This window comes from Chiloscyllium punctatum, chromosome 34 (genome assembly GCF_047496795.1).
Source record: "Chiloscyllium punctatum isolate Juve2018m chromosome 34, sChiPun1.3, whole genome shotgun sequence".
NCBI lineage: Eukaryota > Metazoa > Chordata > Chondrichthyes > Orectolobiformes > Hemiscylliidae > Chiloscyllium > Chiloscyllium punctatum.
The window spans coordinates 48,960,385-48,982,896 of NC_092772.1; the positions used below are offsets into that span (position 1 = coordinate 48,960,385).

General features: G+C 52.9%; 15 non-coding genes across 15 annotated transcripts; all 15 read left to right on the forward strand.

Annotated features, from left to right (window-relative positions):
• Positions 1–890: 890 nt before the first annotated feature.
• On the forward strand, positions 891–963 carry trnat-ugu (transfer RNA threonine (anticodon UGU)). Its single transcript has one exon. It is a non-coding gene; the product is annotated as a tRNA-Thr (tRNA).
• A 2,401-nt stretch (positions 964–3,364) lies between these two features.
• Positions 3,365–3,437, forward strand: trnat-ugu (transfer RNA threonine (anticodon UGU)). Its single transcript has one exon. It is a non-coding gene; the product is annotated as a tRNA-Thr (tRNA).
• Positions 3,438–4,598: 1,161 nt separating this feature from the next.
• Positions 4,599–4,671, forward strand: trnat-ugu (transfer RNA threonine (anticodon UGU)). Its single transcript has one exon. It is a non-coding gene; the product is annotated as a tRNA-Thr (tRNA).
• Positions 4,672–5,827: 1,156 nt separating this feature from the next.
• Positions 5,828–5,900, forward strand: trnat-ugu (transfer RNA threonine (anticodon UGU)). Its single transcript has one exon. It is a non-coding gene; the product is annotated as a tRNA-Thr (tRNA).
• A 1,152-nt stretch (positions 5,901–7,052) lies between these two features.
• Positions 7,053–7,125, forward strand: trnat-ugu (transfer RNA threonine (anticodon UGU)). Its single transcript has one exon. It is a non-coding gene; the product is annotated as a tRNA-Thr (tRNA).
• Positions 7,126–9,518: 2,393 nt separating this feature from the next.
• trnat-ugu (transfer RNA threonine (anticodon UGU)) lies at positions 9,519–9,591 on the forward strand. Its single transcript has one exon. It is a non-coding gene; the product is annotated as a tRNA-Thr (tRNA).
• A 1,151-nt stretch (positions 9,592–10,742) lies between these two features.
• Positions 10,743–10,815, forward strand: trnat-ugu (transfer RNA threonine (anticodon UGU)). Its single transcript has one exon. It is a non-coding gene; the product is annotated as a tRNA-Thr (tRNA).
• A 2,401-nt stretch (positions 10,816–13,216) lies between these two features.
• trnat-ugu (transfer RNA threonine (anticodon UGU)) lies at positions 13,217–13,289 on the forward strand. Its single transcript has one exon. It is a non-coding gene; the product is annotated as a tRNA-Thr (tRNA).
• A 1,161-nt stretch (positions 13,290–14,450) lies between these two features.
• On the forward strand, positions 14,451–14,523 carry trnat-ugu (transfer RNA threonine (anticodon UGU)). Its single transcript has one exon. It is a non-coding gene; the product is annotated as a tRNA-Thr (tRNA).
• Positions 14,524–15,679: 1,156 nt separating this feature from the next.
• Positions 15,680–15,752, forward strand: trnat-ugu (transfer RNA threonine (anticodon UGU)). Its single transcript has one exon. It is a non-coding gene; the product is annotated as a tRNA-Thr (tRNA).
• A 1,152-nt stretch (positions 15,753–16,904) lies between these two features.
• trnat-ugu (transfer RNA threonine (anticodon UGU)) lies at positions 16,905–16,977 on the forward strand. Its single transcript has one exon. It is a non-coding gene; the product is annotated as a tRNA-Thr (tRNA).
• Positions 16,978–18,145: 1,168 nt separating this feature from the next.
• Positions 18,146–18,218, forward strand: trnat-ugu (transfer RNA threonine (anticodon UGU)). The gene has a single exon. It is a non-coding gene; the product is annotated as a tRNA-Thr (tRNA).
• A 1,153-nt stretch (positions 18,219–19,371) lies between these two features.
• On the forward strand, positions 19,372–19,444 carry trnat-ugu (transfer RNA threonine (anticodon UGU)). The gene has a single exon. It is a non-coding gene; the product is annotated as a tRNA-Thr (tRNA).
• A 1,157-nt stretch (positions 19,445–20,601) lies between these two features.
• Positions 20,602–20,674, forward strand: trnat-ugu (transfer RNA threonine (anticodon UGU)). The gene has a single exon. It is a non-coding gene; the product is annotated as a tRNA-Thr (tRNA).
• Positions 20,675–21,830: 1,156 nt separating this feature from the next.
• On the forward strand, positions 21,831–21,903 carry trnat-ugu (transfer RNA threonine (anticodon UGU)). Its single transcript has one exon. It is a non-coding gene; the product is annotated as a tRNA-Thr (tRNA).
• The last annotated feature ends 609 nt before the right edge of the window (positions 21,904–22,512 follow it).

The following is a 22,512-nucleotide window of genomic DNA, read 5'->3' on the forward strand; positions in this document are numbered from 1 at the left end:
TGACAGACACCTGTCTCCTCTCAAACCTGTTGAGCTTTTCCTGCAACTTCTGTTTTTGTCACTTACAGCGTTGAGTTGAAATCCACAAACTTCTTTTTTCTGCAGGCAAAGAACGGGGCTGTGTGTGTTCACGGATTTAACTTTGAGATCGCTGACCCCAGGCACTCCAAGCGAGCGAATGACAATTCCCAATTATGTCTGGACAGAAATCACAGAAGCATAGGATCTCTCCAGTTTGGAAACAGGCCATTCCGCCCAACGAGTCGCTCAGTGGTTCTCACTGCTGCCTCACAGCGCTACTAAGGACCCAGGCTCGATTCCAACTGTCGGGAGTCGATTCCGTGTCGAGTTTGCACATTCTCCCAGAGTCTGCGTGGGTTTGCTCCGGTTTCCTCCCACAGTCCAAGGACGGGCAGGTCGATTGAATTGGCCATTCTAAATTGTCATCGATGCATTATTTAGTGAGAAACGGGTCTGGGCGGGTTACTCTTCAGAGGATCGATGTGGACTTGTTGGGCTGAAGGGCCTGTTTCCACACTGTAGCCAATCTAATTTATTCTAATCTCGTCAACACCGACCCTGCAGAGAGCAATCGACCCAGATCCATTGCGCACACTGCATCATTCTCCATTGAATGCTGACTAATCCACCCTTCCGGGCCCGCACAATCACCGGACACAATGGGACAATGAAGCATGGCCAATCCCGCAAACGCTACACATCTTTGTACTGAGAGCGGTAACCGGAGCAGCCGGAGCAAACCCACGCGCGGGCAGAATGTTCAAACTGCACAGACGGTGACGCGAGGGTCGATTGGAACCTGTGTCCCAAGCGCTTTGAGTCAGCCAGTGTGAACCAATCAGCCGCGAGCGCTGAGCGCAGCGCCACCCGGCTACATAGCTCAGCGGTTAGAGCACTGGTTTTGTAAACCAGGGGTCGTGAGTTCAAATCTCACTGGGGCCTCGTCATCCGTGCTGCCCGGCCCGGCCCGGCCCGGCCCGACCAAAGCCGACTCTGTTTCAACGCTCGGGATGAGACTGAGGAGCACTTTGTTGGAATCGCTCCACGCCAGTTTGTGGTCCAAGCGGCTCCGTTGGCAGCACGAGCGTTCACCCTCCAACCACCGGATGAACGAGTCGAGCTCAGAAAAAACCCTGTTGGTCTGACAGCTTGCTGCTGTTTTTGTCAATCAAGAGCTTGGGAATTGATGTCTGAAACACCAAGGTCATTACCCTGAAGTGACAGACACCTGTCTCCTCTCAAACCTGTTGAGCTTTTCCTGCAACTTCTGTTTTTGTCACTTACAGCGTTGAGTTGAAATCCACAAACTTCTTTTTTCCGCAGGCAAAGAACGGGGCTGTGTGTGTTGACGGATTTAACTTTGAGATCGCTGACCCCAGTCACTCCAAGCGAGCGAATGACAATTCCCAATTATGTCTGGACAGAAATCACAGAAGCATAGGATCTCTCCAGTTTGGAAACAGGCCATTCCGCCCGACGAGTCGCTCAGTGGTTCTCACTGCTGCCTGACAGCGCTACTAGGGACCCAGGCTCGATTCCAACTGTCGGGAGTCGATTCCGTGTCGAGTTTGCACATTCTCCCAGAGTCTGCGTGGGTTTGCTCGGGTTTCCTCCCACAGTCCAAAGACGTGCAGGTCGAGTGAATTGGCCATTCTAAATTGTCATCGATGCATTATTCAGTGAGAAACGGGTCTGGGCGGGTTACTCTTCAGAGGATCGATGTGGACTTGTTGGGCTGAAGGGCCTGTTTCCACACTGTAGCCAATCTAATTTATTCTAATCTCGTCAACACCGACCCTGCAGAGAGCAATCGACCCAGATCCATTGCGCACACTGCTTCATTCTCCATTGAATGCTGACTAATCCACCCTTCCGGGCCCGCACAATCACCGGACACAATGGGACAATGAAGCATGGCCAATCCCGCAAACGCTACACATCTTTGTACTGAGAGCGGTAACCGGAGCAGCCGGAGCAAACCCACGCGCGGGCAGAATGTTCAAACTGCACAGACGGTGACGCGAGGGTCGATTGGAACCTGTGTCCCAAGCGCTTTGAGTCAGCCAGTGTGAACCAATCAGCCGCGAGCGCTGAGCGCAGCGCCACCCGGCTCCATAGCTCAGCGGTTAGAGCACTGGTCTTGTAAACTAAGGGTCGTGAGTTCAAAACTCACGAGGGCCTCGTCCTCCGTGCTGCCGGGCCCGACCAAAGCCGACTCTGTTTCAACGCTCGGGATGAGACTGAGGAGCACTTTGTTGGAATCGCTCCACGCCAGTTTGTGGTCCAAGCGGCTCCTTTGGCAGCACGAGCGATCACCCCCCAACGACCGGATGAACGAGTCGAGCTCAGGAAAAACCCGGTTGGACTGACTGACTGCTTGCTGATGTTTTTGTCAATCAAGAGCTTGGGAATTGATGTCTGAAACAGCAAGGTCATTACCCTGAAGTGACAGACACCTGTCTCCTCTCAAACCTGTTGAGCTTTTCCTGCAACTTCTGTTTTTGTCACTTACAGCGTTGAGTTGAAATCCACAAACTTCTTTTTTCTGCAGGCAAAGAACGGGGCTGTGTGTGTTCACGGATTTAACTTTGAGATCGCTGACCCCAGGCACTCCAAGCGAGCGAATGACAATTCCCAATTATGTCTGGACAGAAATCACAGAAGCATAGGATCTCTCCAGTTTGGAAACAGGCCATTCCGCCCAACGAGTCGCTCAGTGGTTCTCACTGCTGCCTCACAGCGCTACTAGGGACCAAGGCTCGATTCCAACTGTCGGGAGTCGATTCCGTGTCGCGTTTGCACATTCTCCCAGAGTCTGCGTGGGTTTGCTCCGGTTTCCTCCCACAGTCCAAAGACGGGCAGGTCGAGTGAATTGGCCATTCTAAATTGTCATCGATGCATTATTCAGTGAGAAACGGGTCTGGGCGGGTTACTCTTCAGAGGATCGATGTGGACTTGTTGGGCTGAAGGGCCTGTTTCCACACTGTAGCCAATCTAATTTATTCTAATCTCGTTAACACCGACCCTGCAGAGAGCAATCGACCCAGATCCATTCCGCACACTGCATCATTCTCCATTGAATGCTGACTAATCCACCCTTCCGGGCCCGCACAATCACCGGACACAATGGGACAATGAAGCATGGCCAATCCCGCAAACGCTACACATCTTTGTACTGAGATCGGTAACCGGAGCAGCCGGAGCAAACCCACGCGCGGGCAGAATGTTCAAACTGCACAGACGGTGACGCGAGGGTCGATTGGAACCTGTGTCCCAAGCGCTTTGAGTCAGCCAGTGTGAACCAATCAGCCGCGAGCGCTGAGCGCTGAGCGGCGCGCCACCCGGCTCCATAGCTCAGCGGTTAGAGCACTGGTCTTGTAAACCAGGGGTCGTGAGTTCAAATCTCACTGGGGCCTCGTCATCCGTGCTGCCCGGCCCGGCCAGGCCCGACTCTGTTTCAACGCTTGGGATGAGACTGAGGAGCACTTTGTTGGAATCGCTCCACGCCAGTTTGTGGTCCAAGCGGCTCCTTTGGCAGCACGAGCGTTCACCCCCCAACCACCGGATGAAAGAGTCGAGCTCAGGAAAAACCCTGTTGGACTGTCTGCTCGCTGCTGTTTTTGTCAATCAAGAGCTTGGGAATTGATGTCTGAAACAGCAAGGTCATTACCCTGAAGTGACAGACACCTGTCTCCTCTCAAACCTGTTGAGCTTTTCCTGCAACTTCTGTTTTTGTCACTTACAGCGTTGAGTTGAAATCCACAAACTTCTTTTTTCTGCAGGCAAAGAACGGGGCTGTGTGTGTTCACGGATTTAACTTTGAGATCGCTGACCCCAGGCACTCCAAGCGAGCGAATGACAATTCCCAATTATGTCTGGACAGAAATCACAGAAGCATAGGATCTCTCCAGTTTGGAAACAGGCCATTCCGCCCAACGAGTCGCTCAGTGGTTCTCACTGCTGCCTCACAGCGCTACTAAGGACCCAGGCTCGATTCCAACTGTCGGGAGTCGATTCCGTGTCGAGTTTGCACATTCTCCCAGAGTCTGCGTGGGTTTGCTCCGGTTTCCTCCCACAGTCCAAGGACGGGCAGGTCGATTGAATTGGCCATTCTAAATTGTCATCGATGCATTATTTAGTGAGAAACGGGTCTGGGCGGGTTACTCTTCAGAGGATCGATGTGGACTTGTTGGGCTGAAGGGCCTGTTTCCACACTGTAGCCAATCTAATTTATTCTAATCTCGTCAACACCGACCCTGCAGAGAGCAATCGACCCAGATCCATTCCGCACACTGCATCATTCTCCATTGAATGCTGACTAATCCACCCTTCCGGGCCCGCACAATCACCGGACACAATGGGACAATGAAGCATGGCCAATCCCGCAAACGCTACACATCTTTGTACTGAGATCGGTAACCGGAGCAGCCGGAGCAAACCCACGCACACACACGCGCGGGCAGAATGTTCAAACTGCACAGACGGTGACGCGAGGGTCAATTGGAACCTGTGTCCCAAGCGCTTTGAGTCAGCCAGTGTGAACCAATCAGCCGCGAGCGCTGCGCGCAGTGCCACCCGGCTCCATAGCTCAGCGGTTAGAGCACTGGTCTTGTAAACCAGAGGTCGTGAGTTCAAATCTCGCTGGGGCCTCGTCATCCGTGCTGCCCGGCCCGGCCCGGCCAAAGCCGACTCTGTTTCAACGCTCGGGATGAGACTGAGGAGCACTTTGTTGGAATCGCTCCACGCCAGTTTGTGGTCCAAGCGGCTCCTTTGGCAGCACGAGCGTTCACCCTCCAACCACCGGATGAACGAGTCGAGCTCAGGAAATCACCTGTTGGACTGACTGCTTGCTGCTGTTTTTGTCAATCAAGAGCTTGGGAATTGATGTCTGAAACAGCAAGGTCATTTCCCTGAAGTGACAGACACCTGTCTCCTCTCAAACCTGTTGAGCTTTTCCTGCAACTTCAGTTTTTGTCACTTACAGCGTTGAGTTGAAATCCACAAACTTCTTTTTTCTGCAGGCAAAGAACGGGGCTGTGTGTGTTGACGGATTTAACTTTGAGATCGCTGACCCCAGTCACTCCAAGCGAGCGAATGACAATTCCCAATTATGTCTGGACAGAAATCACAGAAGCATAGGATCTCTCCAGTTTGGAAACAGGCCATTCCGCCCGACGAGTCGCTCAGTGGTTCTCACTGCTGCCTGACAGCGCTACTAGGGACCCAGGCTCGATTCCAACTGTCGGGAGTCGATTCCGTGTCGAGTTTGCACATTCTCCCAGAGTCTGCGTGGGTTTGCTCGGGTTTCCTCCCACAGTCCAAAGACGTGCAGGTCGAGTGAATTGGCCATTCTAAATTGTCATCGATGCATTATTCAGTGAGAAACGGGTCTGGGCGGGTTACTCTTCAGAGGATCGATGTGGACTTGTTGGGCTGAAGGGCCTGTTTCCACACTGTAGCCAATCTAATTTATTCTAATCTCGTCAACACTGACCCTGCAGAGAGCAATCGACCCAGATCCATTGCGCACACTGCATCATTCTCCATTGAATGCTGACTAATCCACCCTTCCGGGCCCGCACAATCACCGGACACAATGGGACAATGAAGCATGGCCAATCCCGCAAACGCTACACATCTTTGTACTGAGAGCGGTAACCGGAGCAGCCGGAGCAAACCCACGCGCGGGCAGAATGTTCAAACTGCACAGACGGTGACGCGAGGGTCGATTGGAACCTGTGTCCCAAGCGCTTTGAGTCAGCCAGTGTGAACCAATCAGCCGCGAGCGCTGAGCTGGGCGCCACCTGGCTCCATAGCTCAGCGGTTAGAGCACTGGTCTTGTAAACCAGGGGTCGTGAGTTCAAATCTCACTGGGGCCTCGTCATCCGTGCTGCCCGGCGCGGCCCACAGCCGACTCTGTTTCAACGCTCAGGATGAGACTGAGGAGCACTTTGTTGGAATCGCTCCACGCCAGTTTGTGGTCCAAGCGGCTCCTTTGGCAGCACGAGCGTTCACCCTCCAACCACCGGATGAACGAGTCGAGTTCAGGAAAAACCCTGTTGGTCTGACAGCTTGCTGCTGTTTTTGTCAATCAAGAGCTTGGGAATTGATGTCTGAAACACCAAGGTCATTACCCTGAAGTGACAGACACCTGTCTCCTCTCAAACCTGTTGAGCTTTTCCTGCAACTTCTGTTTTTGTCACTTACAGCGTTGAGTTGAAATCCACAAACTTCTTTTTTCTGCAGGCAAAGAACGGGGCTGTGTGTGTTCACGGATTTAACTTTGAGATCGCTGTCCCCAGTCACTCCAAGCGAGCGAATGACAATTCCCAATTATGTCTGGACAGAAATCACAGAAGCATAGGATCTCTCCAGTTTGGAAACAGGCCATTCCGCCCGACGAGTCGCTCAGTGGTTCTCACTGCTGCCTGACAGCGCTACTAGGGACCCAGGCTCGATTCCAACTGTCGGGAGTCGATTCCGTGTCGAGTTTGCACATTCTCCCAGAGTCTGCGTGGGTTTGCTCGGGTTTCCTCCCACAGTCCAAAGACGTGCAGGTCGAGTGAATTGGCCATTCTAAATTGTCATCGATGCATTATTCAGTGAGAAACGGGTCTGGGCGGGTTACTCTTCAGTGGATCGATGTGGACTTGTTGGGCTGAAGGGCCTGTTTCCACACTGTAGCCAATCTAATTTATTCTAATCTCGTCAACACCGACCCTGCAGAGAGCAATCGACCCAGATCCATTGCGCACACTGCATCATTCTCCATTGAATGCTGACTAATCCACCCTTCCGGACCCGCACAATCACCGGACACAATGGGACAATGAAGCATGGCCAATCCCGCAAACGCTACACATCTTTGTACTGAGTGCGGTAACCGGAGCAGCCGGAGCAAACCCACGCGCGGGCAGAATGTTCAAACTGCACAGACGGTGACGCGAGGGTCGATTGGAACCTGTGTCCCAAGCGCTTTGAGTCAGCCAGTGTGAACCAATCAGCCGCGAGCGTTTAGCGCCACGCCACCCGGCTCCATAGCTCAGCGGTTAGAGCACTGGTCTTGTAAACCAGGGGTCGTGAGTTCAAGTCTCACTGGGGCCTCGTCATCCGTGCTGCCCGGCCCGGCCAAAGCCGACTCTGTTTCAATGCTCGGGATGAGACTGAGGAGCACTTTGTTGGAATCGCTCCACGCCAGTTTGTGGTCCAAGCGGCTCCTTTGGCAGCACGAGCGTTCACCCTCCAACCACCGGATGAACGAGTCGAGCTCAGAAAAAACCCTGTTGGTCTGACAGCTTGCTGCTGTTTTTGTCAATCAAGAGCTTGGGAATTGATGTCTGAAACACCAAGGTCATTACCCTGAAGTGACAGACACCTGTCTCCTCTCAAACCTGTTGAGCTTTTCCTGCAACTTCTGTTTTTGTCACTTACAGCGTTGAGTTGAAATCCACAAACTTCTTTTTTCTGCAGGCAAAGAACGGGGCTGTGTGTGTTGACGGATTTAACTTTGAGATCGCTGACCCCAGTCACTCCAAGCGAGCGAATGACAATTCCCAATTATGTCTGGACAGAAATCACAGAAGCATAGGATCTCTCCAGTTTGGAAACAGGCCATTCCGCCCAACGAGTCGCTCAGTGGTTCTCACTGCTGCCTGACAGCGCTACTAGGGACCCAGGCTCGATTCCAACTGTCGGGAGTCGATTCCGTGTCGAGTTTGCACATTCTCCCAGAGTCTGCGTGGGTTTGCTCGGGTTTCCTCCCACAGTCCAAAGACGTGCAGGTCGAGTGAATTGGCCATTCTAAATTGTCATCGATGCATTATTCAGTGAGAAACGGGTCTGGGCGGGTTACTCTTCAGAGGATCGATGTGGACTTGTTGGGCTGAAGGGCCTGTTTCCACACTGTAGCCAATCTAATTTATTCTAATCTCGTCAACACCGACCCTGCAGAGAGCAATCGACCCAGATCCATTGCGCACACTGCTTCATTCTCCATTGAATGCTGACTAATCCACCCTTCCGGGCCCGCACAATCACCGGACACAATGGGACAATGAAGCATGGCCAATCCCGCAAACGCTACACATCTTTGTACTGAGAGCGGTAACCGGAGCAGCCGGAGCAAACCCACGCGCGGGCAGAATGTTCAAACTGCACAGACGGTGACGCGAGGGTCGATTGGAACCTGTGTCCCAAGCGCTTTGAGTCAGCCAGTGTGAACCAATCAGCCGCGAGCGCTGAGCGCAGCGCCACCCGGCTCCATAGCTCAGCGGTTAGAGCACTGGTCTTGTAAACTAAGGGTCGTGAGTTCAAAACTCACGAGGGCCTCGTCCTCCGTGCTGCCGGGCCCGACCAAAGCCGACTCTGTTTCAACGCTCGGGATGAGACTGAGGAGCACTTTGTTGGAATCGCTCCACGCCAGTTTGTGGTCCAAGCGGCTCCTTTGGCAGCACGAGCGATCACCCCCCAACGACCGGATGAACGAGTCGAGCTCAGGAAAAACCCGGTTGGACTGACTGACTGCTTGCTGATGTTTTTGTCAATCAAGAGCTTGGGAATTGATGTCTGAAACAGCAAGGTCATTACCCTGAAGTGACAGACACCTGTCTCCTCTCAAACCTGTTGAGCTTTTCCTGCAACTTCTGTTTTTGTCACTTACAGCGTTGAGTTGAAATCCACAAACTTCTTTTTTCTGCAGGCAAAGAACGGGGCTGTGTGTGTTCACGGATTTAACTTTGAGATCGCTGACCCCAGGCACTCCAAGCGAGCGAATGACAATTCCCAATTATGTCTGGACAGAAATCACAGAAGCATAGGATCTCTCCAGTTTGGAAACAGGCCATTCCGCCCAACGAGTCGCTCAGTGGTTCTCACTGCTGCCTCACAGCGCTACTAGGGACCAAGGCTCGATTCCAACTGTCGGGAGTCGATTCCGTGTCGCGTTTGCACATTCTCCCAGAGTCTGCGTGGGTTTGCTCCGGTTTCCTCCCACAGTCCAAAGACGGGCAGGTCGAGTGAATTGGCCATTCTAAATTGTCATCGATGCATTATTCAGTGAGAAACGGGTCTGGGCGGGTTACTCTTCAGAGGATCGATGTGGACTTGTTGGGCTGAAGGGCCTGTTTCCACACTGTAGCCAATCTAATTTATTCTAATCTCGTTAACACCGACCCTGCAGAGAGCAATCGACCCAGATCCATTCCGCACACTGCATCATTCTCCATTGAATGCTGACTAATCCACCCTTCCGGGCCCGCACAATCACCGGACACAATGGGACAATGAAGCATGGCCAATCCCGCAAACGCTACACATCTTTGTACTGAGATCGGTAACCGGAGCAGCCGGAGCAAACCCACGCGCGGGCAGAATGTTCAAACTGCACAGACGGTGACGCGAGGGTCGATTGGAACCTGTGTCCCAAGCGCTTTGAGTCAGCCAGTGTGAACCAATCAGCCGCGAGCGCTGAGCGCTGAGCGCTGAGCGGCGCGCCACCCGGCTCCATAGCTCAGCGGTTAGAGCACTGGTCTTGTAAACCAGGGGTCGTGAGTTCAAATCTCACTGGGGCCTCGTCATCCGTGCTGCCCGGCCCGGCCAGGCCCGACTCTGTTTCAACGCTTGGGATGAGACTGAGGAGCACTTTGTTGGAATCGCTCCACGCCAGTTTGTGGTCCAAGCGGCTCCTTTGGCAGCACGAGCGTTCACCCCCCAACCACCGGATGAAAGAGTCGAGCTCAGGAAAAACCCTGTTGGACTGTCTGCTCGCTGCTGTTTTTGTCAATCAAGAGCTTGGGAATTGATGTCTGAAACAGCAAGGTCATTACCCTGAAGTGACAGACACCTGTCTCCTCTCAAACCTGTTGAGCTTTTCCTGCAACTTCTGTTTTTGTCACTTACAGCGTTGAGTTGAAATCCACAAACTTCTTTTTTCTGCAGGCAAAGAACGGGGCTGTGTGTGTTCACGGATTTAACTTTGAGATCGCTGACCCCAGGCACTCCAAGCGAGCGAATGACAATTCCCAATTATGTCTGGACAGAAATCACAGAAGCATAGGATCTCTCCAGTTTGGAAACAGGCCATTCCGCCCAACGAGTCGCTCAGTGGTTCTCACTGCTGCCTCACAGCGCTACTAAGGACCCAGGCTCGATTCCAACTGTCGGGAGTCGATTCCGTGTCGAGTTTGCACATTCTCCCAGAGTCTGCGTGGGTTTGCTCCGGTTTCCTCCCACAGTCCAAGGACGGGCAGGTCGATTGAATTGGCCATTCTAAATTGTCATCGATGCATTATTTAGTGAGAAACGGGTCTGGGCGGGTTACTCTTCAGAGGATCGATGTGGACTTGTTGGGCTGAAGGGCCTGTTTCCACACTGTAGCCAATCTAATTTATTCTAATCTCGTCAACACCGACCCTGCAGAGAGCAATCGACCCAGATCCATTGCGCACACTGCATCATTCTCCATTGAATGCTGACTAATCCACCCTTCCGGGCCCGCACAATCACCGGACACAATGGGACAATGAAGCATGGCCAATCCCGCAAACGCTACACATCTTTGTACTGAGAGCGGTAACCGGAGCAGCCGGAGCAAACCCACGCGCGGGCAGAATGTTCAAACTGCACAGACGGTGACGCGAGGGTCGATTGGAACCTGTGTCCCAAGCGCTTTGAGTCAGCCAGTGTGAACCAATCAGCCGCGAGCGCTGAGCGCAGCGCCACCCGGCTACATAGCTCAGCGGTTAGAGCACTGGTTTTGTAAACCAGGGGTCGTGAGTTCAAATCTCACTGGGGCCTCGTCATCCGTGCTGCCCGGCCCGGCCCGGCCCGGCCCGACCAAAGCCGACTCTGTTTCAACGCTCGGGATGAGACTGAGGAGCACTTTGTTGGAATCGCTCCACGCCAGTTTGTGGTCCAAGCGGCTCCGTTGGCAGCACGAGCGTTCACCCTCCAACCACCGGATGAACGAGTCGAGCTCAGAAAAAACCCTGTTGGTCTGACAGCTTGCTGCTGTTTTTGTCAATCAAGAGCTTGGGAATTGATGTCTGAAACACCAAGGTCATTACCCTGAAGTGACAGACACCTGTCTCCTCTCAAACCTGTTGAGCTTTTCCTGCAACTTCTGTTTTTGTCACTTACAGCGTTGAGTTGAAATCCACAAACTTCTTTTTTCCGCAGGCAAAGAACGGGGCTGTGTGTGTTGACGGATTTAACTTTGAGATCGCTGACCCCAGTCACTCCAAGCGAGCGAATGACAATTCCCAATTATGTCTGGACAGAAATCACAGAAGCATAGGATCTCTCCAGTTTGGAAACAGGCCATTCCGCCCGACGAGTCGCTCAGTGGTTCTCACTGCTGCCTGACAGCGCTACTAGGGACCCAGGCTCGATTCCAACTGTCGGGAGTCGATTCCGTGTCGAGTTTGCACATTCTCCCAGAGTCTGCGTGGGTTTGCTCGGGTTTCCTCCCACAGTCCAAAGACGTGCAGGTCGAGTGAATTGGCCATTCTAAATTGTCATCGATGCATTATTCAGTGAGAAACGGGTCTGGGCGGGTTACTCTTCAGAGGATCGATGTGGACTTGTTGGGCTGAAGGGCCTGTTTCCACACTGTAGCCAATCTAATTTATTCTAATCTCGTCAACACCGACCCTGCAGAGAGCAATCGACCCAGATCCATTGCGCACACTGCTTCATTCTCCATTGAATGCTGACTAATCCACCCTTCCGGGCCCGCACAATCACCGGACACAATGGGACAATGAAGCATGGCCAATCCCGCAAACGCTACACATCTTTGTACTGAGAGCGGTAACCGGAGCAGCCGGAGCAAACCCACGCGCGGGCAGAATGTTCAAACTGCACAGACGGTGACGCGAGGGTCGATTGGAACCTGTGTCCCAAGCGCTTTGAGTCAGCCAGTGTGAACCAATCAGCCGCGAGCGCTGAGCGCAGCGCCACCCGGCTCCATAGCTCAGCGGTTAGAGCACTGGTCTTGTAAACTAAGGGTCGTGAGTTCAAAACTCACGAGGGCCTCGTCCTCCGTGCTGCCGGGCCCGACCAAAGCCGACTCTGTTTCAACGCTCGGGATGAGACTGAGGAGCACTTTGTTGGAATCGCTCCACGCCAGTTTGTGGTCCAAGCGGCTCCTTTGGCAGCACGAGCGATCACCCCCCAACGACCGGATGAACGAGTCGAGCTCAGGAAAAACCCGGTTGGACTGACTGACTGCTTGCTGATGTTTTTGTCAATCAAGAGCTTGGGAATTGATGTCTGAAACAGCAAGGTCATTACCCTGAAGTGACAGACACCTGTCTCCTCTCAAACCTGTTGAGCTTTTCCTGCAACTTCTGTTTTTGTCACTTACAGCGTTGAGTTGAAATCCACAAACTTCTTTTTTCTGCAGGCAAAGAACGGGGCTGTGTGTGTTCACGGATTTAACTTTGAGATCGCTGACCCCAGGCACTCCAAGCGAGCGAATGACAATTCCCAATTATGTCTGGACAGAAATCACAGAAGCATAGGATCTCTCCAGTTTGGAAACAGGCCATTCCGCCCAACGAGTCGCTCAGTGGTTCTCACTGCTGCCTCACAGCGCTACTAGGGACCAAGGCTCGATTCCAACTGTCGGGAGTCGATTCCGTGTCGCGTTTGCACATTCTCCCAGAGTCTGCGTGGGTTTGCTCCGGTTTCCTCCCACAGTCCAAAGACGGGCAGGTCGAGTGAATTGGCCATTCTAAATTGTCATCGATGCATTATTCAGTGAGAAACGGGTCTGGGCGGGTTACTCTTCAGAGGATCGATGTGGACTTGTTGGGCTGAAGGGCCTGTTTCCACACTGTAGCCAATCTAATTTATTCTAATCTCGTTAACACCGACCCTGCAGAGAGCAATCGACCCAGATCCATTCCGCACACTGCATCATTCTCCATTGAATGCTGACTAATCCACCCTTCCGGGCCCGCACAATCACCGGACACAATGGGACAATGAAGCATGGCCAATCCCGCAAACGCTACACATCTTTGTACTGAGATCGGTAACCGGAGCAGCCGGAGCAAACCCACGCGCGGGCAGAATGTTCAAACTGCACAGACGGTGACGCGAGGGTCGATTGGAACCTGTGTCCCAAGCGCTTTGAGTCAGCCAGTGTGAACCAATCAGCCGCGAGCGCTGAGCGCTGAGCGGCGCGCCACCCGGCTCCATAGCTCAGCGGTTAGAGCACTGGTCTTGTAAACCAGGGGTCGTGAGTTCAAATCTCACTGGGGCCTCGTCATCCGTGCTGCCCGGCCCGGCCAGGCCCGACTCTGTTTCAACGCTTGGGATGAGACTGAGGAGCACTTTGTTGGAATCGCTCCACGCCAGTTTGTGGTCCAAGCGGCTCCTTTGGCAGCACGAGCGTTCACCCCCCAACCACCGGATGAAAGAGTCGAGCTCAGGAAAAACCCTGTTGGACTGTCTGCTCGCTGCTGTTTTTGTCAATCAAGAGCTTGGGAATTGATGTCTGAAACAGCAAGGTCATTACCCTGAAGTGACAGACACCTGTCTCCTCTCAAACCTGTTGAGCTTTTCCTGCAACTTCTGTTTTTGTCACTTACAGCGTTGAGTTGAAATCCACAAACTTCTTTTTTCTGCAGGCAAAGAACGGGGCTGTGTGTGTTCACGGATTTAACTTTGAGATCGCTGACCCCAGGCACTCCAAGCGAGCGAATGACAATTCCCAATTATGTCTGGACAGAAATCACAGAAGCATAGGATCTCTCCAGTTTGGAAACAGGCCATTCCGCCCAACGAGTCGCTCAGTGGTTCTCACTGCTGCCTCACAGCGCTACTAAGGACCCAGGCTCGATTCCAACTGTCGGGAGTCGATTCCGTGTCGAGTTTGCACATTCTCCCAGAGTCTGCGTGGGTTTGCTCCGGTTTCCTCCCACAGTCCAAGGACGGGCAGGTCGATTGAATTGGCCATTCTAAATTGTCATCGATGCATTATTTAGTGAGAAACGGGTCTGGGCGGGTTACTCTTCAGAGGATCGATGTGGACTTGTTGGGCTGAAGGGCCTGTTTCCACACTGTAGCCAATCTAATTTATTCTAATCTCGTCAACACCGACCCTGCAGAGAGCAATCGACCCAGATCCATTCCGCACACTGCATCATTCTCCATTGAATGCTGACTAATCCACCCTTCCGGGCCCGCACAATCACCGGACACAATGGGACAATGAAGCATGGCCAATCCCGCAAACGCTACACATCTTTGTACTGAGATCGGTAACCGGAGCAGCCGGAGCAAACCCACGCACACACACGCGCGGGCAGAATGTTCAAACTGCACAGACGGTGACGCGAGGGTCAATTGGAACCTGTGTCCCAAGCGCTTTGAGTCAGCCAGTGTGAACCAATCAGCCGCGAGCGCTGCGCGCAGTGCCACCCGGCTCCATAGCTCAGCGGTTAGAGCACTGGTCTTGTAAACCAGAGGTCGTGAGTTCAAATCTCGCTGGGGCCTCGTCATCCGTGCTGCCCGGCCCGGCCCGGCCAAAGCCGACTCTGTTTCAACGCTCGGGATGAGACTGAGGAGCACTTTGTTGGAATCGCTCCACGCCAGTTTGTGGTCCAAGCGGCTCCTTTGGCAGCACGAGCGTTCACCCTCCAACCACCGGATGAACGAGTCGAGCTCAGGAAATCACCTGTTGGACTGACTGCTTGCTGCTGTTTTTGTCAATCAAGAGCTTGGGAATTGATGTCTGAAACAGCAAGGTCATTTCCCTGAAGTGACAGACACCTGTCTCCTCTCAAACCTGTTGAGCTTTTCCTGCAACTTCAGTTTTTGTCACTTACAGCGTTGAGTTGAAATCCACAAACTTCGTTTTTCTGCAGGCAAAGAACGGGGCTGTGTGTGTTGACGGATTTAACTTTGAGATCGCTGACCCCAGTCACTCCAAGCGAGCGAATGACAATTCCCAATTATGTCTGGACAGAAATCACAGAAGCATAGGATCTCTCCAGTTTGGAAACAGGCCATTCCGCCCGACGAGTCGCTCAGTGGTTCTCACTGCTGCCTGACAGCGCTACTAGGGACCCAGGCTCGATTCCAACTGTCGGGAGTCGATTCCGTGTCGAGTTTGCACATTCTCCCAGAGTCTGCGTGGGTTTGCTCGGGTTTCCTCCCACAGTCCAAAGACGTGCAGGTCGAGTGAATTGGCCATTCTAAATTGTCATCGATGCATTATTCAGTGAGAAACGGGTCTGGGCGGGTTACTCTTCAGAGGATCGATGTGGACTTGTTGGGCTGAAGGGCCTGTTTCCACACTGTAGCCAATCTAATTTATTCTAATCTCGTCAACACTGACCCTGCAGAGAGCAATCGACCCAGATCCATTGCGCACACTGCATCATTCTCCATTGAATGCTGACTAATCCACCCTTCCGGGCCCGCACAATCACCGGACACAATGGGACAATGAAGCATGGCCAATCCCGCAAACGCTACACATCTTTGTACTGAGAGCGGTAACCGGAGCAGCCGGAGCAAACCCACGCGCGGGCAGAATGTTCAAACTGCACAGACGGTGACGCGAGGGTCGATTGGAACCTGTGTCCCAAGCGCTTTGAGTCAGCCAGTGTGAACCAATCAGCCGCGAGCGCTGAGCTGGGCGCCACCTGGCTCCATAGCTCAGCGGTTAGAGCACTGGTCTTGTAAACCAGGGGTCGTGAGTTCAAATCTCACTGGGGCCTCGTCATCCGTGCTGCCCGGCGCGGCCCACAGCCGACTCTGTTTCAACGCTCAGGATGAGACTGAGGAGCACTTTGTTGGAATCGCTCCACGCCAGTTTGTGGTCCAAGCGGCTCCTTTGGCAGCACGAGCGTTCACCCTCCAACCACCGGATGAACGAGTCGAGCTCAGAAAAAACCCTGTTGGTCTGACAGCTTGCTGCTGTTTTTGTCAATCAAGAGCTTGGGAATTGATGTCTGAAACACCAAGGTCATTACCCTGAAGTGACAGACACCTGTCTCCTCTCAAACCTGTTGAGCTTTTCCTGCAACTTCTGTTTTTGTCACTTACAGCGTTGAGTTGAAATCCACAAACTTCTTTTTTCTGCAGGCAAAGAACGGGGCTGTGTGTGTTGACGGATTTAACTTTGAGATCGCTGACCCCAGTCACTCCAAGCGAGCGAATGACAATTCCCAATTATGTCTGGACAGAAATCACAGAAGCATAGGATCTCTCCAGTTTGGAAACAGGCCATTCCGCCCAACGAGTCGCTCAGTGGTTCTCACTGCTGTCTGACAGCGCTACTAGGGACCCAGGCTCGATTCCAACTGTCGAGAGTCGATTCCGTGTCGAGTTTGCACATTCTCCCAGAGTCTGCGTGGGTTTGCTCGGGTTTCCTCCCACAGTCCAAAGACGTGCAGGTCGAGTGAATTGGCCATTCTAAATTGTCATCGATGCATTATTCAGTGAGAAACGGGTCTGGGCGGGTTACTCTTCAGAGGATCGATGTGGACTTGTTGGGCTGAAGGGCCTGTTTCCACACTGTAGCCAATCTAATTTATTCTAATCTCGTCAACACCGACCCTGCAGAGAGCAATCGACCCAGATCCATTGCGCACACTGCATCATTCTCCATTGAATGCTGACTAATCCACCCTTCCGGGCCCGCACAATCACCGGACACAATGGGACAATGAAGCATGGCCAATCCCGCAAACGCTACACATCTTTGTACTGAGAGCGGTAACCGGAGCAGCCGGAGCAAACCCACGCGCGGGCAGAATGTTCAAACTGCACAGACGGTGACGCAAGGGTCGATTGGAACCTGTGTCCCAAGCGCTTTGAGTCAGCCAGTGTGAACCAATCAGCCGCGAGCGCTTAGCGCAGCGCCACCCGGCTCCATAGCTCAGCGGTTAGAGCACTGGTCTTGTAAACCAAGGGTCGTGAGTTCAAAACTCACGAGGGCCTCGTCATCCGTGCTGCCCGGCCCGACCAAAACCGACTCTGTTTCAACGCTCGGGATGAGACTGAGGAGCACTTTGTTGGAATCGCTCCACGCCAGTTTGTGCTCCAAGCGGCTCCTTTGGCAGCACGAGCGTTCACCCCCCAACCACCGGATGAACGGGTCGAGCTCAGGAAAAAACCTGTTGGACTGACTGCTTGCTGCTGTTTTTGTCAATCAAGAGCTTGGGAATTGATGTCTGAAACACCAAGGTCATTACCCTAAAGTGACAGACACCTGTCTCCTCTCAAACCTGTTGAGCTTTTCCTGCAACTTCTGTTTTTGTCACTTACAGCGTTGAGTTGAAATCCACAAACTTCTTTTTTCTGCAGGCAAAGAACGGGGCTGTGTGTGTTCACGGATTTAACTTTGAGATCGCTGTCCCCAGTCACTCCAAGCGAGCGAATGACAATTCCCAATTATGTCTGGACAGAAATCACAGAAGCATAGGATCTCTCCAGTTTGGAAACAGGCCATTCCGCCCGACGAGTCGCTCAGTGGTTCTCACTGCTGCCTGACAGCGCTACTAGGGACCCAGGCTCGATTCCAACTGTCGGAAATCGATTCCGTGTCGAGTTTGCACATTCTCCCAGAGTCTGCGTGGGTTTGCTCCGGTTTCCTCCCACAGTCCAAAGACGTGCAGGTCGAGTGAATTGGCCATTCTAAATTGTCATCGATGCATTATTCAGTGAGAAACGGGTCTGGGCGTGTTACTCTTCAGAGGATCGATGTGGACTTGTTGGGCTGAAGGGCCTGTTTCCACACTGTAGCCAATCTAATTTATTCTAATCTCGTCAACACCGACCCTGCAGAGAGCAATCGACCCAGATCCATTCCGCACACTGCATCATTCTCCATTGAATGCTGACTAATCCACCCTTCCGGGCCCGCACAATCACCGGACACAATGGGACAATGAAGCATGGCCAATCCCGCAGAAGCTACACATCTTTGTACTGAGATCGGTAACCGGAGCAGCCGGAGCAAACCCACGCACACACAGGCGCGGGCAGATTGTTCAAACTGCACAGACGGTGACGCGAGGGTCGATTGGAAACTGTGTCCCAAGCGCTTTGAGTCAGCCAGTGTGAACCAATCAGCCGCGAGCGCTGAGCGCTGAGCGCAGCGCCCCCCGGCTCCATAGCTCAGCGGTTAGAGCACTGGTCTTGTAAACCAGCGGTCGTGAGTTCAAATCTCACTGGGGCCTCGTCTTCCGTGCTGCCCGGCCCGGCCAGAGCCGACTCTGTTTCAACGCTCCGGTTTGAGACTGAGGAGCACTTTGTTGGAATCGCTCCACGCCAGTTTGTGGTCCAAGCGGCTCCTTTGGCAGCACGAGCGTTCACCCTCCAACCACCGGATGAACGAGTCGAGCTCAGGAAAAACCCTGTTGGTCTGACAGCTTGCTGCTGTTTTTGTCAATCAAGAGCTTGGGAATTGATGTCTGAAACACCAAGGTCATTACCCTGAAGTGACAGACACCTGTCTCCTCTCAAACCTGTTGAGCTTTTCCTGCAACTTCTGTTTTTGTCACTTACAGCGTTGAGTTGAAATCCACAAACTTCTTTTTTCTGCAGGCAAAGAACGGGGCTGTGTGTGTTCACGGATTTAACTTTGAGATCGCTGACCCCAGTCACTCCAAGCGAGCGAATGACAATTCCCAATTATGTCTGGACAGAAATCACAGAAGCATAGGATCTCTCCAGTTTGGAAACAGGCCATTCCGCCCGACGAGTCGCTCAGTGGTTCTCACTGCTGCCTGACAGCGCTACTAGGGACCCAGGCTCGATTCCAACTGTCGGGAGTCGATTCCGTGTCGAGTTTGCACATTCTCCCAGAGTCTGCGTGGGTTTGCTCGGGTTTCCTCCCACAGTCCAAAGACGTGCAGGTCGAGTGAATTGGCCATTCTAAATTGTCATCGATGCATTATTCAGTGAGAAACGGGTCTGGGCGGGTTATTCTTCAGTGGATCGATGTGGACTTGTTGGGCTGAAGGGCCTGTTTCCACACTGTAGCCAATCTAATTTATTCTAATCTCGTCAACACCGACCCTGCAGAGAGCAATCGACCCAGATTTATTGCGCACACTGCATCATTCTCCATTGAATGCTGACTAATCCACCCTTCCGGGCCCGCACAATCACCGGACACAATGGGACAATGAAGCATGGCCAATCCAGCAAACGCTACACATCTTTGTACTGAGAGCGGTAACCGGAGCAGCCGGAGCAAACCCACGGGCGGGCAGAATGTTCAAACTGCACAGACGGTGACGCGAGGGTCGATTGGAACCTGTGTCCCAAGCGCTTTGAGTCAGCCAGTGTGAACCAATCAGCCGCGAGCTGCTAAGCGCAGCGCCACCCGGCTTCATAGCTCAGCGGTTAGAGCACTGGTCTTGTAAACCAGGGGTCGTGAGTTCAAATCTCACGGGGGCCTCGTCATCCGTGCTGCCCGGTCCGGCCCGGCCAGAGCCCACTCTGTTTCAACGCTGGGGATGAGACTGAGGAGCACTTTGTTGGAATCGCTCCACGCCAGTTTGTGGTCCAAGCGGCTCTTCTGGCAGCACGAGCGTTCACCCTCCAACCACCGGATGAACGAGTCGAGCTCAGGAAAAACCCTGTTGGTCTGACAGCTTGCTGCTGTTTTTGTCAATCAAGAGCTTGGGAATTGATGTCTGAAACACCAAGGTCATTACCCTGAAGTGACAGACACCTGTCTCCTCTCAAACCTGTTGAGCTTTTCCTGCAACTTCTGTTTTTGTCACTTACAGCGTTGAGTTGAAATCCACAAACTTCTTTTTTCTGCAGGCAAAGAACGGGGCTGTGTGTGTTCACGGATTTAACTTTGAGATCGCTGACCCCAGTCACTCCAAGCGAGCGAATGACAATTCCCAATTATGTCTGGACAGAAATCACAGAAGCATAGGATCTCTCCAGTTTGGAAACAGGCCATTCCGCCCGACGAGTCGCTCAGTGGTTCTCACTGCTGCCTGACAGCGCTACTAGGGACCCAGGCTCGATTCCAACTGTCGGGAGTCGATTCCGTGTCGAGTTTGCACATTCTCCCAGAGTCTGCGTGGGTTTGCTCGGGTTTCCTCCCACAGTCCAAAGACGTGCAGGTCGAGTGAATTGGCCATTCTAAATTGTCATCGATGCATTATTCAGTGAGAAACGGGTCTGGGCGGGTTACTCTTCAGAGGATCGATGTGGACTTGTTGGGCTGAAGTGGCCTGTTTCCACACTGTAGCCAATCTAATTTATTCTAATCTCGTCAACACCGACCCTGCAGAGAGCAATCGACCCAGATCCATTGCGCACACTGCATCATTCTCCATTGAATGCTGACTAATCCACCCTTCCGGGCCCGCACAATCACCGGACACAATGGGACAATGAAGCATGGCCAATCCCGCAAACGCTACACATCTTTGTACTGAGAGCGGTAACCGGAGCAGCCGGAGCAAACCCACGCGCGGGCAGAATGTTCAAACTGCACAGACGGTGACGCGAGGGTCGATTGGAACCTGTGTCCCAAGCGCTTTGAGTCAGCCAGTGTGAACCAATCAGCCGCGAGCGCTAAGCGCAGCGCCACCCGGCTCCATAGCTCAGCGGTTAGAGCACTGGTCTTGTAAACCAAGGGTCGTGAGTTCAAAACTCACGAGGGCCTCGTCATCCGTGCTGCCCAGCCCGGCCCGGCCAGCGCTGACTCTGTTTCAACGCTCGGGATGAGACTGAGGAGCACTTTGTTGGAATCGCTCCACGCCAGTTTGTGGTCCAAGCGGCTCCTTTGGCAGCACGAGCGTTCACCCTCCAACCACCGGATGAACGAGTCGAGCTCAGAAAAAACCCTGTTGGTCTGACAGCTTGCTGCTGTTTTTGTCAATCAAGAGCTTGGGAATTGATGTCTGAAACACCAAGGTCATTACCCTGAAGTGACAGACACCTGTCTCCTCTCAAACCTGTTGAGCTTTTCCTGCAACTTCTGTTTTTGTCACTTACAGCGTTGAGTTGAAATCCACAAACTTCTTTTTTCTGCAGGCAAAGAACGGGGCTGTGTGTGTTCACGGATTTAACTTTGAGATCGCTGACCCCAGTCACTCCAAGCGAGCGAATGACAATTCCCAATTATGTCTGGACAGAAATCACAGAAGCATAGGATCTCTCCAGTTTGGAAACAGGCCATTCCGCCCGACGAGTCGCTCAGTGGTTCTCACTGCTGCCTGACAGCGCTAATAGGGACCCAGGCTCGTTTCCAACTGTCGGGAGTCGATTCCGTGTCGAGTTTGCACATTCTCCCAGAGTCTGCGTGGGTTTGCTCGGGTTTCCTCCCACAGTCCAAAGACGTGCAGGTCGAGTGAATTGGCCATTCTAAATTGTCATCGATGCATTATTCAGTGAGAAACGGGTCTGGGCGGGTTACTCTTCAGAGGATCGATGTAGACTTGTTGGGCTGAAGGGCCTGTTTCCACACTGTAGCCAATCTAATTTATTCTAATCTCGTCAACACCGACCCTGCAGAGAGCAATCGACCCAGATCCATTGCGCACACTGCATCATTCTCCATTGAATGCTGACTAATCCACCCTTCCGGGCGCGCACAATCACCGGACACAATGGGACAATGAAGCATGGCCAATCCCGCAAACGCTACACATCTTTGTACTGAGAGCGGTAACCGGAGCAGCCGGAGCAAACCCACGCGCGGGCAGAATGTTCAAACTGCACAGACGGTGACGCGAGGGTCGATTGGAACCTGTGTCCCAAGCGCTTTGAGTCAGCCAGTGTGAACCAATCAGCCGCGAGCGCTGAGCGCAGCGCCACCCGGCTCTATAGCTCAGCGGTTAGAGCACTGGTTTTGTAAACCAGGGGTCGTGAGTTCAAATCTCACTGGGGCCTCGTCCTCCGTGCTGCCGGGCCCGACCAAAGCCGACTCTGTTTCAACGCTCGGGATGAGACTGAGGAGCACTTTGTTGGAATCGCTCCACGCCAGTTTGTGGTCCAAGCGGCTCCTTTGGCAGCACGAGCGATCACCCCCCAACCACCGGATGAACGAGTCGAGCTCAGGAAAAACCCGGTTGGACTGACTGACTGCTTGCTGATGTTTTTGTCAATCAAGAGCTTGGGAATTGATGTCTGAAACAGCAAGGTCATTACCCTGAAGTGACAGACACCTGTCTCCTCTCAAACCTGTTGAGCTTTTCCTGCAACTTCTGTTTTTGTCACTTACAGCGTTGAGTTGAAATCCACAAACTTCTTTTTTCTGCAGGCAAAGAACGGGGCTGTGTGTGTTCACGGATTTAACTTTGAGATCGCTGACCCCAGGCACTCCAAGCGAGCGAATGACAATTCCCAATTATGTCTGGACAGAAATCACAGAAGCATAGGATCTCTCCAGTTTGGAAACAGGCCATTCCGCCCAACGAGTCGCTCAGTGGTTCTCACTGCTGCCTCACAGCGCTACTAGGGACCAAGGCTCGATTCCAACTGTCGGGAGTCGATTCCGTG